This window comes from Arvicola amphibius, chromosome 14, assembly GCF_903992535.2.
Source record: "Arvicola amphibius chromosome 14, mArvAmp1.2, whole genome shotgun sequence".
Taxonomy (NCBI): domain Eukaryota; kingdom Metazoa; phylum Chordata; class Mammalia; order Rodentia; family Cricetidae; genus Arvicola; species Arvicola amphibius.
In genome coordinates, this window is record NC_052060.1 from 13,346,262 (window position 1) to 13,361,574 (window position 15,313).

The window sequence follows — 15,313 nt, forward strand, 5'->3', positions numbered from 1 at the left end:
ACCAAACATATATGAAGTCTCAAAAAGGGGGCGGGGATTAGATCCAAAAACTGAAACATTTCTCTTTCGTTCATGGTTGATACTTAAAAGTAACTTGAAACTGAGCAGGCACTGGGAAGGGACCAGCCGATCCCCTCATGCCCACTCTGTCTTGCTCCAGATGGAGTTGGGTCTCAGCTAATCCAGCCTTTTGTTTGTGGGTGGGAGTAGGAGAAGGATGGGAAGGGTGAGAATAAAAGTTTCTATTCAAATACATTAAATGAAAAAAAAAAAACAGTAAAGGCTCTTTATATCTGTAATGATGGGAAGTGGGAACTAGGTAATCCCGACCAGTGAGAGGGAAGAAGACAAGGGATCTGGAGGAATCAAATAATGACATCCTTATTCAGTTTGCTGCCCCAGTGTACACGCTCTCTCAAAGGTGTTCAAATTCCAGGATGGGACTCCTTGGGAAAAATGAAAGAGTTTAGTACATGGAAATCCAGAGGAGACCAGGTTGTAAACAGAATAATGGTGTTTTTACATAAAGTGAGACCAACTCATTTGCCAAGAAAAAAAAAAACCTGGGGAATACAGATGTATTTCAGAAACAATAAAGGAAACACCTTGCCCTGCCCCAACATACACACAACACACACACATACATACACACATTGACACATGTACACACACATACACATGCACACACAGGGGCACACATGTATACACACATACACATGCACACAAATGCACACAGGTGCACACATGCACACACGTACACACAGGTGCACACATGCACACACATGTACACACAGGTGCACACACATACACACATACACATGCACGCAGATGCACACATGCACAACATACACATGCATACAAATGCACACACATGTGCACACATATACATGCACATACAAATGCACACACAAGTGTACACATGAACACACAAACACACATGTGCACACATGTACACACATGCACACCCATGTGCACACAATGCACATCTAGACAAATAGGGAAAGTCTCAAATGGCCAAGGAGATTAACACTGCTGTGATCATTTTCATTTCAAAGAGGGTCCACTTAAAATATTTACTCTGGTGTCTCCTTCAAGTGGGGACCACCTCGGAGAATTGAGATTTCTTTCATAAATCATTAACCACCGAGTCAGCAAGGGAGAGTTCAGAGTCCTTGTCAACGTGAGATCAATGGAGGCTGAGGTAAATCATCTCGGAAAGGGTGATGCTAGCCAATAAACTTACGCTCAAGGCTGCAGGAACCCAAGTGCGGAAAGAGGAGCGCAGGTTGTCTCTAGGACTTGGAGGCGGGTGCCGTTTTTCCCGTGGTGAGTTCCTGGTTGCCTCAGAGAACTGAGGCCTTGTCCTGTCACCCACTCTAGTGTGTCCTCACTCCAGTCTCAGGGCCTGCACTGGATTTGACAGGTAGCGTGTGTGTGTGTGCGTGCGTGCGTGCGTGCGTGCGTGCGTGCGTGTGTGTGTGTGTGTGTGTGTGTGTGTGTGTGTGTGTGTCGGGGGGGCTATCCATCCACCTCCTGGGCCCCGCTTGCTCACTATGGAAGCTGCAGTTTCCTCGTAGATGGGCGGTATCACATCTGTTGTCATATGTTATGTGATGATGTTAGCTCCGCTAAGAAATTACACCCTGAGAATGCCCCAGAGCAGGCTAATACATACAAAGAGCCATTTATCAGATGCAACCCATAATCTCCTCATTGCCATGACCCATCCTGTAATTTTCCCTTAGCTGACAAGCTACAAATGAAGAGTGTACTTAGATTTCAGTTATGAGATTTAAAATACGAATGTGGCTATAAAAAAAAAAGCCAAGCCCTTCGAAAAGAAACTGGGGAATTTCCATGTTAAATTCTAAGGACTTTGGTCCATCTGCTTTGTAATTAGGCAAAGATCCTGAGACACTTTGCCTGGCCCCCTACATCGAGTCCTACCTACCAACACAGTCAGCTTTCTCCTTTGTCCTCTGCTCTGGGTCTTCTCTCACCCCCAACACTTACAGTTCTCTTACCCATGTGCATAGGCTATGCCTGCAAGCTAGGAACCTCCCTGTGCTTGGGGACAACATGATATAAGCTTTACAGCCATGGAATACTTTTACCATAAAGATTAACTAGGCATCAATGTGTGTTAGTGTCATGCTGCTGTGTTCTAGAAACCTTACATCTGCACTCCCATTTCATAGAGGAGGAGATTAAGGGCCAGAACATGATGCTAAAGGTTACGGGTAGGAGTTGGAGCCAGGATTTGAATCGAGACCAACAGTGTGGATCAGCTTCTGGTGGCGACTGTAACAATAGCAAAGAGGGTGGTTTTAAAGATAGAAATAGATTCTGTCATTGTTCCAGAGGCCAGACATCTGAAGATAAGATGCAGTCAAGGAATACACTCTTTCTGGAAGAGCTAAGGGAAAATCGGTCACTGGCTACTTCCTTCTAGCTTCTAGAGGTCAGCTGTGCATTCTTTAGTTTGTGAGCTCATCACTCTGCTCCATCTTACACATACACACACACACACACACACACACACACAAACACACACACACCAACTTCCACCATCTTTTCTGTGTGTTCTCTCTCCCTTCCTCACCCATAAAGATCATGTGGTTACCCTTGAGCCTGCTCAGATAATATGAGGTTGACTCTCGCTCTCAAAGTGAGAGATCCCCCATCTTTATCATATGTCATGTATGGTCGCATTCACCTGTTTCAGGTGTTTGATGGAGGAACTTTAGGGGGATTCTTTTAGCCCACCACAGGCTGCAAAGGTGTCAGAGTCCCACAACCAGAAACCCTCTCACTACTCACACACATAAGACATCCTTGAGTTTGGGGAACCAGAAGTGGGAACTTCCAAGCTTGCAAAGTCCAAGTTACTCCTCAGTTCACCTTCATTGACATCAAATTACCAGGGACCCCAAAATCACAAATTGCTTTAGGCTCAAGCTTGAAAGCCTCATAAAGAAACGAAGATATAGAAGAACAATGATCATCACTGCATCTCAGGTGGGCGCACTCAAGGACCTTAGTCCATCACCACATCCCAGTGGGGCTCACTTGATGGCCTTGGTTCCTCAGAGTCACAAAGGGCAGACACACAGCAGGCCACATCTCACCACCTCTTCATGTACATGGTTGCAATGACACAGACAGTGGCTTTGAAATGCCCTTGAGTCAATTCCTTTCTGAGGTTTTCTCTATTGGGCACAGGAGCAGTTGGATGGGGAAAAAATGAAGCACATAATTAATTATGTGGACATCTTTCTACATAATAACTTTGACATGCTGATTATCCACAGAAGTCAATCATCCAGAAATCCTTTTATATGGTGGAAATTGTCAAATCCACCTCCCCAATGCATCTGTTGTTACCATAAGCCCCTCCCTGACTTGGATCTCTCCAAAATAATTCTGTTTTTCATACCAGAAAAGGCTTTTCTGTAACCTTTTAAAAATGCTTATTTTTTTCAAAGAGTTTTGTGTCAACATTAGAGGACATTTTTGAAAAGATTAAAAAGAAGATCGTCCGTAATCCCAGCAACCTAGCAAAGAACAGTTCTCACGCTGGAAGAGGGTCTAACCGGACTGAACATCACAGTACTCTTGCGTCAGCAGCTGGAGGCAGTACGCAGAAGAGAAACAGGAAAATATGTGCTCTTCAGTTGTGAGGCGGAGATGTGTTGCGTGATTTGACTGAAGGACTTAGGTACCCTGGCAACCCTCTTCCAAGTAAATAGATTCTCATTGTGCATTAGCGCCTGACTACGTTAACGGATGAGAGAAAATAAGCAGACAACAGCCTGGAAAATTCCAAGGTACTAGAAAGATTCATTTGGACTCATTGAAGAGTCAATGCCAGGTACACGAGGCTGGGTGGGGTCTTGGTGAAGGTTTTGCGTTTCCCAGTGCAGGAGATCTTTCACAGGGCTCACATGGACTTTCAAGTTGTCTTTTCCCACCATCTATTGACTCAGTGGAAGCCAGCTTTAGGATTATCAGGAAATACTAGAGCTATAGTACTCTGCCCACCCCAAACTCCCAAGGAAGATACTAACGTAGAAAAGATAGCTCAAACCCAAGTGATTGTTTCCTATTTTATGAACATTGTCAAGAGAACATAATGAATATATAACAAGTTAATAGGGAAAATTATAAGGTACATGGGTTACCTTGATGGTGGGATCTCACTCATTCTTAAAATACAGTACTCAACACACTCTTGGGGTGCTCTCGCGATGCTCTTGGCTGTCACCATTAAGACTAGCAGCCATTCATTTGCTCTAAGTCACAGAGGAGCAATGCAAAGCCCTCCCCACCCCTCTGTGTGGAGCGGCGGTTCTCAGCCTTCCTAACACTGCGACCCTTTAATACAGTGCCTCAGGTTGTGCTGCCCCAGCCATAAAATTCTTTTTGTTGCTACTTCATAACTGTAATTTTGCTACTGTTATAAATTGTAATGCAAACATCTGCTAAGCAGGACATCTGATATGTAACCCCCAAGGAAGGCCCGAACCTCCGACCCACAGGTTGAGAACCGCTGGTGTGGCGGTTCCAAGAGTCGAGAGTAGAAAGCCATCAGTCTCAGATGTTGACTGTGGGTCTTGTGACAAATGAACGAAGCTCGTCAGCTTTCCTGGAGCACCTCAGTCCTTGAATTATGCACAGGCTGACTCCAGTGTGAGCTGAAATAAACTGGATCTCCTTGTTTGGATCACAGCATGCAAAAGGAAAACTGAACGGTAAAGAGGAAGTACATTCACAAATAATTCCACCTGAAGGACATCATCAGGTAAGGCTCGCAGCAAATATGATTAAAGGAGGTGGGTTTTGCTTTTCCACTTTTTGTTTAGTGAAGCTAAGACAACAGGGTGACGCGCGGAAGACGGCCAGACTAGAAAAGGACGGAGACTCAGGACCTCTGTGTTAATGAAGGAGAAGCAGGGTACCACTGTCCGCTCCAATTTCCTCATGTTTAAAACGGGTGCCGTAACTGGGGAGCTAAAAGGCAGTCTTCACCTGTAAAGAGCTGACACCTGGTTTATAGCAGCAGAGGTAGAAAACGGGTAACTCTGAGCACTGACTTGGGATTCAGCTCTACACTGGCTAACATGGCTAACACACCGGGGAGACTAATGTGTGTTTCTGTTGACCCCCTCGATCTCACCTGGAGTTATCTTCAGAGTCAGAAGCGCATCAAACTCAGGGGGCTCTTGAGAATGTAGACCTCCAACCATTGCAGTGGGACTGGCCTGGGGTGTGGCCTCTGGGCTCTACACTTCCTGCTCACAAGCACCTAGCCACTTCCCCCTCCCCCACCCCCTCTCAGGCTTTTAAGATTTTTAAACCAGGTCTCATCATGTACTCCAGGTGAGTCACAAAGTCTCTACAGAGCTCAGGCTGGACTTGAACTCCTGATTCTCCTGCCTCCACCTCCCAAGAGCTAAGATTACATGTTGGCACCATTATTTATTTTTTCCCCTTTCTTTCATTCGTTCTCAAATCTTTGAAAACTTCATCCATGTATATACTATATCTTAATCCTATCTGTCCTTCACTCCCCTATTCCAACTTCCGCAGGACCCTCCGAACTTCATATCCTCTTTTTATACTATGTATTTACTAGTTTTGCAAAAATGTTTTTTTAAAAATACTTATTTATTTATTCTGTATTCAATATTCTGTCTGTGTGTATGCTTGCAGGCCAGAAGAGGGCACCAGACCCCATTACAGATGGTTGTGAGCCACCATGTGGTTGCTGGGAATTGAACTCAGGACCTTTGGAAGAGCAGGCAATGCTCTTAACCTCTGAGCCATCTCTCCAGCCCCGCAAAAATGTTTTAACCCAAGTAGTCAATTAGTGTTGCCCAATTGTGCACAAGTGTGAGGTTTTCCGCTGGGGCTTGGGGAGCCTGCCAATGATCACACCCCCAAGGAAAAGGAACTGCCCCTTCCCTAGCAGTGGGCATCAGGTGTCAGCAGCTGTCAGCTAAGAGCAAGGCCTCAGGAGTCCCACCTCACTCCATGTTGGTCTTTTTGTTGTTGTTTTTTGTTTCTCAAGATAGGGTTTCTCTGTGTACCCTTGGCTGTCCTGGAACTCACTATGTAGCCTAGGTTGGCCTCGAATTCAGAGATCCACCTGCCTCTGCCTCCCAAGGGCCTGGGTTAAAGGTGAGCACCGCCACCACCTGGCCCCCTTTTAACCGGCTTGATCTCTCCAGTGCCGCCATTTCTGGCTGGCTCTGTTCTTTCCAATGGCATAAATTCTGGTCCCAGATCTTCTCTCACCCCCACCCTGTACAAATAATCAGCTCCTTTCTTGTTAGATTTGAGAGTATGTGGCATCCAGGAGCCACAGCCATCCAGGGTTTGTCTCTCTTTCACAGGAACTGTCAAACTGACTTCTTCTGGGTCAGCCGTCTCCATGTCAGAAGCCATGTCTGAACAAAACTCCTGAAGCAGACAGTACTCTCTGCCCTCTGGCAGCCTCTCTGTGCCGGCCAGTGCCTTTCTCTTGCAGCCATCTGATTGTGTCTTGTGTGAATTGTGGCTCCTTGAACATCTGTGTCTCATTGGTATTAGTGGCCCTTTGAAGGCGGCTGTCTGAGCTCCCCAAGGTTCCCAGGGGAACCTTAACATTCCCTTAACTCTGTAGACAGCCAACCCCCTGCTTTGAACACCTTCCCCATGTCACAGTGCTTGCCACCAGCCCTGGCTCTGGGGTCTAAGTGTGATGGCTAGGGAGAGCTACTGTAGTATTGTCTTCTTCCCCAGAGCCCTTTCCACCAGGACTTAGAGCTTCCAGGAACTGTGAGTTGTCGGGTTTCTGATTCTATGCTATATAATTCAGTGTTTGAAACTAAATCCAGAGTCTCGTATTTACTTCAGGTAAAACTCATTTTGTTGATGTTTTAGAACACTGCTTTCACTAATTAAGGTCCTTGTGGATTGTGACTCTGTCACCCACCTGACTAGTTATCAGTCCCACTCGGTACCATCTGGAAATGGTTCAACAAGCACTATCCACGCCCACGTAAGTACTTGAGAATGTATTGTTCAAGGGAACAGTGTTAAGTAGAAGACACAGAACCATCATTTTTACAAATAAAAAGCACTCAGTTACAATGTATTGTTCCTGGGTTTCTAGGCTGGCAGTAGACTGCCATCAAGAGTCTCAAGTTGAGCCAGGTGTGGTGGTACATGACTTTAATACCAGGACTCTAATGGCAGAGGCAGGTTTTTGTGAGTTCAAAGCCAGCCTGGCTTACAAAATGATTTCCAGGCTAGCCAGGGCTAGCCTCTAGCTTCAGCTATTTCACTATTTGCTATTTGGCCTGTGTTGGTGGCATCACCCTGAGATCCCACCCCAGCCCCATGCAGAATCAGTTGCTTTCTGAAGGCATCATGGAGTACGCTAACTCATTTTCATGGTCATCTCGATTGGATTTAGGATCACCTGGGAGATTGAGGAGGCTCATCTTTGGGTAGATTGGAGGAGGCATTTCCAGCAAAGAGACACTGAGAGAGTAAGACCCACCTGCCTCACACTGAATATCAGTGGTACCTTCTCATGGGCTAGAGCTCAAGATAGAACAAAAGGGGAAGAAACAGAACTCCAGCCTGGCACTTATAGATGCTCAGAACACGTTGTGGATCCTTGGTCATTGTGTTGAGTCTTTACTCCTCTATTTCAGCAAACAGTCGCTAACTACTTGTTTGTTAAATTAGCCTGGAACCTACACAGAGCCCAGCACCAAGCCCAGCATCACCCTGCTGGTTTCTGAAACAGACAGCCCGCTTTTAATACAAGCCCATCTCTATCTGTTTCTTAAGCCTTTCAGCATAATCCTTCCTGGCATTCATCTCAAGGTCTATGCCCCAATGGTAGCAACCAGGTTCTACCTCTGTGGTAACCGGGCCTGGTTGTGCATCGACTTTGCAGCTAGCATGTTTGAGCCCATATAACATGAGTGAGGAATCTTATTATCTATGTAACTAGTTAGCTAGTGTCTCATGGGGGATTGATGTATAGCACTACCTCTATCTGGGAGCCCGTGATGTAGATAAACACTTGCTTTTTAAGCCTCCTTCCCTCTCATCCCTGCTCTATGCTAAGCCCATCCTCTGACACCTTGTTATTACCACAAGTGTGCCCTATAGAAAGGGTAACTAGATGTCCTCGGGTCCTTTATTTTTTTCAACCATATCAGACAGGCACAATTTTCCTTGCTTAGTGGCACTTAACAATCTGAATTAAGAGTTCAGCTTCACTCTGTCATCCGAAGGCACCCATTACCGTGCAGATCTAGAGTCGCAAACATGGCGTAGCTATCATAGTTGCTGTCCCTTCACCATCCTTTGGGAAAGCACTGAGTGCTCCTTCCCGGATACCCGCTCTCCTCTGGCTTGATCAGGGTTGGAAGGAAGCTGACATACTCAAAGAGGGAGAAAGGTCTAACTTGTAGAGAGCATGACATGGGGAAGCTGAGGCAGGATAAGGAAGCACCCTGGCTGTGACAACGACAAGAAGTTGATACCAGTCCTGGGCCGGAAGGGTACGGTATGGTTGCTGAACTCTGCATTCCTACACAATGCTTCTCATGTATCAAGCCAAAGAGAAGGCTTGAGAGCCCAGGGACTTGGTTATGGTCATCTTCCTGGGCCTAAAGAGAAGCAGAAGGGCAGAAGACAAACCAGAAAAGCAGGTGGGAGGTGTCCAGCACAGGGCTATGGTTTTGGATAAGCATATTTTCCTGTTCCCTCTCCTAAAGTTCATTTTGAAATTCTCTTGATCAGAGTCTCTCGCCAAACATGTTCATCCTAATTTCTTGAGAGCTGACTTCTTGCCAGGAGCCTGCATCCAAATATACCAGTTCCACTTTAGAAGACCAAATCCTGATTTTGGATGGCATCAAAGAGCCAGCTGTTCATTTCTATTCTCCTACCTCTTCCAAAATCACAAGCCTGGTGGGGAGGTGAGGTAAGAAGGTGTGGACTGACTTGGGAGATCTGGGGGATTTCTCCACCAGCGTGGTATCAGTGTCAGGGGCTCGCAGCTAGTGAAGAGATGCTCTTACAGCTCTCAAGTGTACAGGTATCACTTTATCCTAGGCTAACAGTCAGGGGGGTTATCACAGCTGGCAGAGAGATCTACAGTGGGAGGAGCTCCTGCCCCTTTATGCTAGTGTCTGACCCACCCATCTGCAGGCTGTCCCTCTCTTTCAAAATATTTATCTTCATCTTCACTGCATTCAGCTATACTTGTCATACCCAGTCTTTGTTCTTTCTGCTAAAGACAGTGGGAATCTTTCATCCTTGCTGGAAAGACCAAGAGAAGACTCAAGGGAAGCGAAGCAGAGTCAGTATGTGCATCTATTTGAGATGCATTATTGTTGTGAGAATGTATACAATGTGTATGCACATAGATTTATACTTTTTTAAATTAAAGGAATTGTCACTTTTAAAATTGCATAAGTATATTTATTAAAAACTGGAGAGAAAAGAAAATATTTCTAAAAACTTTACTAGTCAGGCAAACAAATGGAAAAAGGTATTATATAAAAGTATATAAATTTATATTACTAAATATATCCTCCAGAGCAGCACCCCTCAGCCTTCCTAAATATATCCTAGAGTGCTCCTCAGCCTTCCTAAATATATCCTAGAGTGTTCCTCGGCCTTCCTAAATATATCCTAGAGCCATGCTCCTCAAGCCTTCCTAAATATATCCTAGAGCTGTGCTCCTCAGCCTTCCTGAATATATCCTAGAGTGCTCCTCAGCCTTCCTGAATATATCCTAGAGTGCTCCTCAGCTTCCTAAATATATCCTATAGTGCTCCTCAGCTTCCTGAATATATTGTAGAGCCACACTCCTCAGCCTTCCTAATGCTGCAGCCCTTTAATACAGTTCCTCATATTGTGGTGACCTCAACCATGCAATTATTTTTGTTGCTACTTCATAACTGTCATTTTGCTACTGCTATGAATTATATTGTAAACATCTGTGTTTTCTCCTGGTCTTAGGTGACCTCGGTGAAAAGGTTATTTGATGTCCCCTCCCATGGAGCTGCAACCCACAGGCTGAGAATCACTTCCTGAGAAGGTGTTATCTAAACATTTTGATCAAGACCAATCAAATATTGTTTAAGGTTGCCTGTCCCTGAATTGGCCCGAGCACATGGCTGCTGATGGCAAATGCTACTGTCAGCCTAAGCTGGAGAAGCTTCTCTTTGCTGCGGAAGGAGGTGAGTGTAGGGACACAAGCCTGCTCAGGGTGCAGAGGCTAAGGAAAGGTGTGTGCCCAGCCATAAGCAAAACATTTACACCATGGTCTCTAAGGTTCAGGAGAATGCCATGGTAGATGAGGGAAAGAAGTAAGGATTGGACCACAGGAAGTGGAGCTATGGAATGCTGTGGGATATTTACACACTGTGTGAAGATATATTGCTGTGATTAGCTTAATAAAAAAAACCAACAGCCAATAGCTAGGCAGGAGAGTATAGGCGGGTCTTCCGGCAGAGAGAGAACTCGGGGAAGAAGAAAGGCGGAGTTGCCGGTCAGATAAGGAGGAAGCAGGACGGACCTCCGGAAATAAGGTAACGAGTCATATGAAAGAATGTGGACTTAGTTTAAGTTATAAGAACTAGTTAGGAACAAGCCTAAGCTAAGGGCAAGCATTCATAATTAATAACAAGTCTTAATGTCATTATTTGTGGGTTGGCGGTCCAAGGAAGTCTGAAGAGAAAGCTTACTACAGTGGAATGTCAGGGTGCAGTCCCTCCAACCACAGTGCCTGCACTGAGCTGCTGAAGAGCTGGCCTGTAAACATCCAGCAGTGGATGGGGGAGGGACTCAAGAGGCCTAGTTGGCTCTTCCTCCTGAACTAGTGGCCATTGATAGATTCTGAGACTTGAAAGTCACTGTCATTAGTCGAGTAACCACTGGTTACTACTACCGGGCTGTGAAGGAGAGTTACAAACCCACAGTGAATTAACTGCTTTTTGTTGCTGCGATAAAACACTGTGACCAAGAGCAATGTAGGGAAGAAAGAGTTTATTTTGGCTTATGTTTCCAAAGGGAGAGTCCGTAATGGTGGGAGAGGCGTGGCAACAAGAGACTGGAGCAGAGAGATCACACCTCGACCACTCAGAGGAAGTAGAGAGAGACGTGGAAGTGGGCTGAGCTAAGAATTCTCAAAGCCCACCCCAAGTGACACTTCCTTCAGCAAGGATGCACCTCATAAATGTTCCTTAACTTCCCCCACAGAACATATCATCTGGGGACCAAGTGGTCAAATACTCGAGCCTATGGGGGACGTTGTCATTCAGATCCGCACACACCATCACACAGATGGCCCTGGTTTAGTTCACTGGGTCTCAATACAAAATGGAAACCTGACTAGGGGAAGGGGGATTGTGAGGAGGGGAGGAGAGTGATGGGGTGGGAGGCAGGATAAGAGGCAGGATCAGGATGCAGTGTACACATATATGAGAATGCCAAAGAACAAGATAAATAAGTAAATGAGCACACACAGACACATATATATAAACTTGATTGGCCTTGAACTCACAAAGATATGCTTGCCTCTCCCTATCTACAGAGTACTGGAATTAAACATGTGCACTACAATACCCAGCTAACTAATATATTTTTAAAAATGTATTTGATTTCATCGTGTGTGTGAGTGTTTTGCTTGCATGTAAGACTGTGGACCATGTATGTGTCTGGTGCTTGTGGAGGTTAGAAGAGGACACCAGATCCCATGAAGCTGGAATTGTAGACAGTTGAGTCACCATGTGGGTGCTGGGAGAGGAACCCGGTGCCTCACAAGAGCAGCCAGTGCTCAACAGCTGAGCCATCTCTCCAGCTCTGAACAATTAATTTTTTTTTAAAGAAGAAAAGAAATTGCGTAAACACATTCTTACAGCCCCTGTGGGTTTATAATTCACACATGAGTGCTAATGTACTTAGACATTCTATATGCTGTAAGCAATTGTAATACCAAAAATGAAATACCCAGGTAGTAAATAAACTATATTTTAAAATCATATTCATTTTTAATCACTAAGAGAGAGGACGAGGCAAGGAAGACGGTTGCTTTTGCCCTTCCTACCGCCTGAGGCTCAAGCTGAAAACAACTGCCTTAATTCCATCCAGACTCTGCTGTCTTCTGAGTCCCTGGTCTCTCGGGGACTCAGGATAATAGCACCTTGAGTCAACATGGCTGTTTTTCTCCCTCTGTTATTTGACTCCTGATATCTGCAACGTATCTAGCTGGCAATAGATGACACTAGCAAGGAAGCTAGTTCTTTCCAATAACCATGGCAGGTGGCTGTCCAGCCCTGCCCACAGAGATGTGATTGACAGAGCTCCACCCTCACCTCCGCAGCCTTGCCTCTTCATGCTCCTTCATGCGGGATGCCTGCCCTACTAACTCTAGACCAGCTCTTCTCAACCTGCCTAATGCTGGGACCCTGCAACACAGTGCCTCAGGCTATGGTGACCCCAACCATAACATTATTTCTTTGCTACTCCATTACTGTAATTTTGATACTGTTAGGAATCATAATGTAAGTATCCGATTTGCAGGATATTTGGTACGTGATCCCTGTGAAAGGGTTGTTCGACCTCCCCCAGGTTGAGAACCCCTACTCTAGAGTATAGTGTACCTACCTAATGACTTTTCATCTCAATGAAATAGTAGGTTAATCGGTGTGTGTATGTGTCTATACTCATACTGTATGTGCACACTTATTATATTATACATATTCTAAATTAAAAGCTAGTACTTTAAAACAATACTTACAATAAGTATATTCACAAACAATTGCCTACACACACACACACACACACACACACACAAGCAAATAAAATGGTAGAAAATAACTACAATTACTTAATTTGTATGACTGTTTTGTTCTTCAAAGCTCTTTTAATGTTTTCTAAGCATTCCCAGCATTGTATGGGATTTGTAAAGCAGGAGTCGGCGTTCACATCGCAGACACTTGATGCATTTTCCCCTTTGACTTCTGCATTCCTGCAGGCACCGTCTGAGCACAGCCAGTCAACGTCTTTAAGCTGCGATCGACATGATCATTGATCTCCTGATGTGATAAGTACACTGGCTCTGTCCTTATCTCAGGAAATAGACACGGGAAGACTTCAAAATAGAGGGCTGTAGGCCGTTGCTCGTTCCCAAATGACTAGAACGCGTTTTTTACCATATTTATCTATTGGGCTTCCTTTGCACATGTGCCAGGTACGTGCGTGCATGCACACATAGCGTGTGAGTCGTGAGGGAGTGCCCTCACCTGCGCCTGCCACGGCGTGTGTGCGGAGGTCAGAGTACAACTGATGGGAGTTGAGTTTTCTCTTCCTACCACGTGAGTCCTGGGGGTTAAGTTCGGGTTACCAGACTTGGTGACAAGCACCTTTACTGGATCATCTGAACCATCCGGCTCACCCTCTCAAATGGCTTTCTTTAAGTGTGTGGGGGTGAGGGAGAAAGTCCAGATAGAGATAGAATGCCTAGCAGTTATGCTGAAAGTTGAAAAATAAAAAGGATAAATTTTAAAAGCTCACTAGTAGGCATTAAACATATAATGTTGTTATTTAACAGATTAGTATATTTATATTGCTAAACATATTTATGATGGTTAATCTTGGTTGTCAACATGACAGACCTGGGAAGAGGGGAACTCAACTGAAGAACTGCCTTCATCAGTTTGGCCTGTGGGCATAGCCCTGGGACAGCATTTTTTTATTATTATTAATTTATGCAGAGGCCCTAGCCCACTGTGAGCAGTACCATCCGCACTAGTTACTTTTCTGTTACTACAATAAGAATCCATGACCAAAGCAACTTAGAAAAGAAAGTATTTCTTTCATTTGGCTATGGTTGCAGAGGGCTGGAGACCACGGCGACAGAGCGAAGTCAGGGAAGCAGGAACAGCTGAGAGTTCACATCTTGATCCACTAGCAGGAGGGAGGGAGGGAGGGAGGGAGAGAGAGAGGGAGGAAAAGAACAAGAGTACTGGAGATGGCCAAGGCTTTTGAAACCTCAAAACCTGTCCCATGACACACCTCCTCTAACAAGGCCACACCTCCTAATCCTTCCCAAACTGTTCTACCAACTGGGGGCCGAGTGTTCAAATCTATGAACCTGTGGAGGCCATTCTCATCCAAACCACTGCACCCTCCATAGGCAAGTTAGGCTCCACAAGAAAGGTAGCTGAATGTGAGCCCGAGAAGGGCTAAGCAGCCTTCCTCCATGGCATCTGCTTCAGTCCCTACCTCCAAATTTCTGTCTTGAGTTCCTGTCCTGACTTCCCCTATTGGTGAACTGTCACTTGGAAACGTTAAGATGAAATAAACCCTCTCCTCCCCAAGTTGCTTTTGGTCATGGCGACTATCACAATGATAGAAACCACAGGAGAACAATGATCTGCAGATTATTCTGTCCAAACATCTTGATCACACATCACAGCAAAACGAGGTCTCTGGCCACCCAGCCCAGTCAAAGCAGTCGGTGAGCCGCTGGTTCCGTGAGAGACCCTGTCTCAAGGCAGGTAGATGCAGAGCACCCAGAGGAAGCTTGCCCTCCTCCTCTGACTGTGTGTAATCTCACACACATGCACCCCCTGCACACGCGCACGCACACACACATGCTCACACACATTCATCCTCACACCCCACAACTCTTTCTGCCAGTAATAGAAAACCTTCTTTTAAATCTTACTAGAATATGGTGGGTTAATTTCTTAGGATCTTAGTTAACATTTTGTGATTCTGAAGTTCAGTTTTCTGCCTTTCAACTTAGGGTGTTTCTTGTTGCTGTGGTTAAATGGTTTATTTGGGGGCTGGGAACTGAGATAGTCCCCGGCTGGTGGCCTTTGGATTTAAAGGCTGTCATAAGTGAGAGGGTTATCCACGGAAGATGTGGGTGGAAGCAGCGAGGCATCAAGTGGCACTGGCTGGTTTTATTGAAGTTTGGCTGTGATAGCTCTATTTCTCTTAGCCCTTGCAAACTAATCGGGATGCATTGGGTTTTAATATTTAAGATAACCAATTTCAAAATTTGCTGAATACCCTTGTTTTGGAAAGTTTTAAAGAAGAGACTTCATATTATTTCCAAAATTATCTTAAGAGCACAAATAAAAATATAAGGAGTTTCTATCAATAGCATACCGCCTTCTGCCAGCACACAACCTTCCATTCTTGAAAATCTTCAGGGCAGTTATCAGAAGGGCAGGGACTTGGGATGAAGCTGCCAATCACAGGAAGAATTTCTTTCCCTTACAGGAAG

General features: G+C 45.2%; 1 long non-coding RNA gene across 13 annotated transcripts; it reads left to right on the top strand.

The window, feature by feature from the left end:
* The first annotated feature begins 1,180 nt into the window (after positions 1 to 1,180).
* Positions 1,181 to 13,233, top strand: LOC119800953. 13 transcript variants are annotated; one of them, XR_005283123.1, is made up of 5 exons: positions 1,181 to 1,326; positions 3,486 to 3,827; positions 4,730 to 4,801; positions 6,396 to 8,989; positions 10,033 to 13,233. It is a non-coding gene; the product is annotated as an uncharacterized LOC119800953 (long non-coding RNA). The 13 variants fall into 13 exon arrangements; XR_005283116.1 differs by having other exon boundaries at positions 3,486 to 8,989; positions 10,033 to 10,253; positions 11,086 to 13,233; XR_005283120.1 differs by having other exon boundaries at positions 3,486 to 7,535; positions 8,806 to 8,989.
* The last annotated feature ends 2,080 nt before the right edge of the window (positions 13,234 to 15,313 follow it).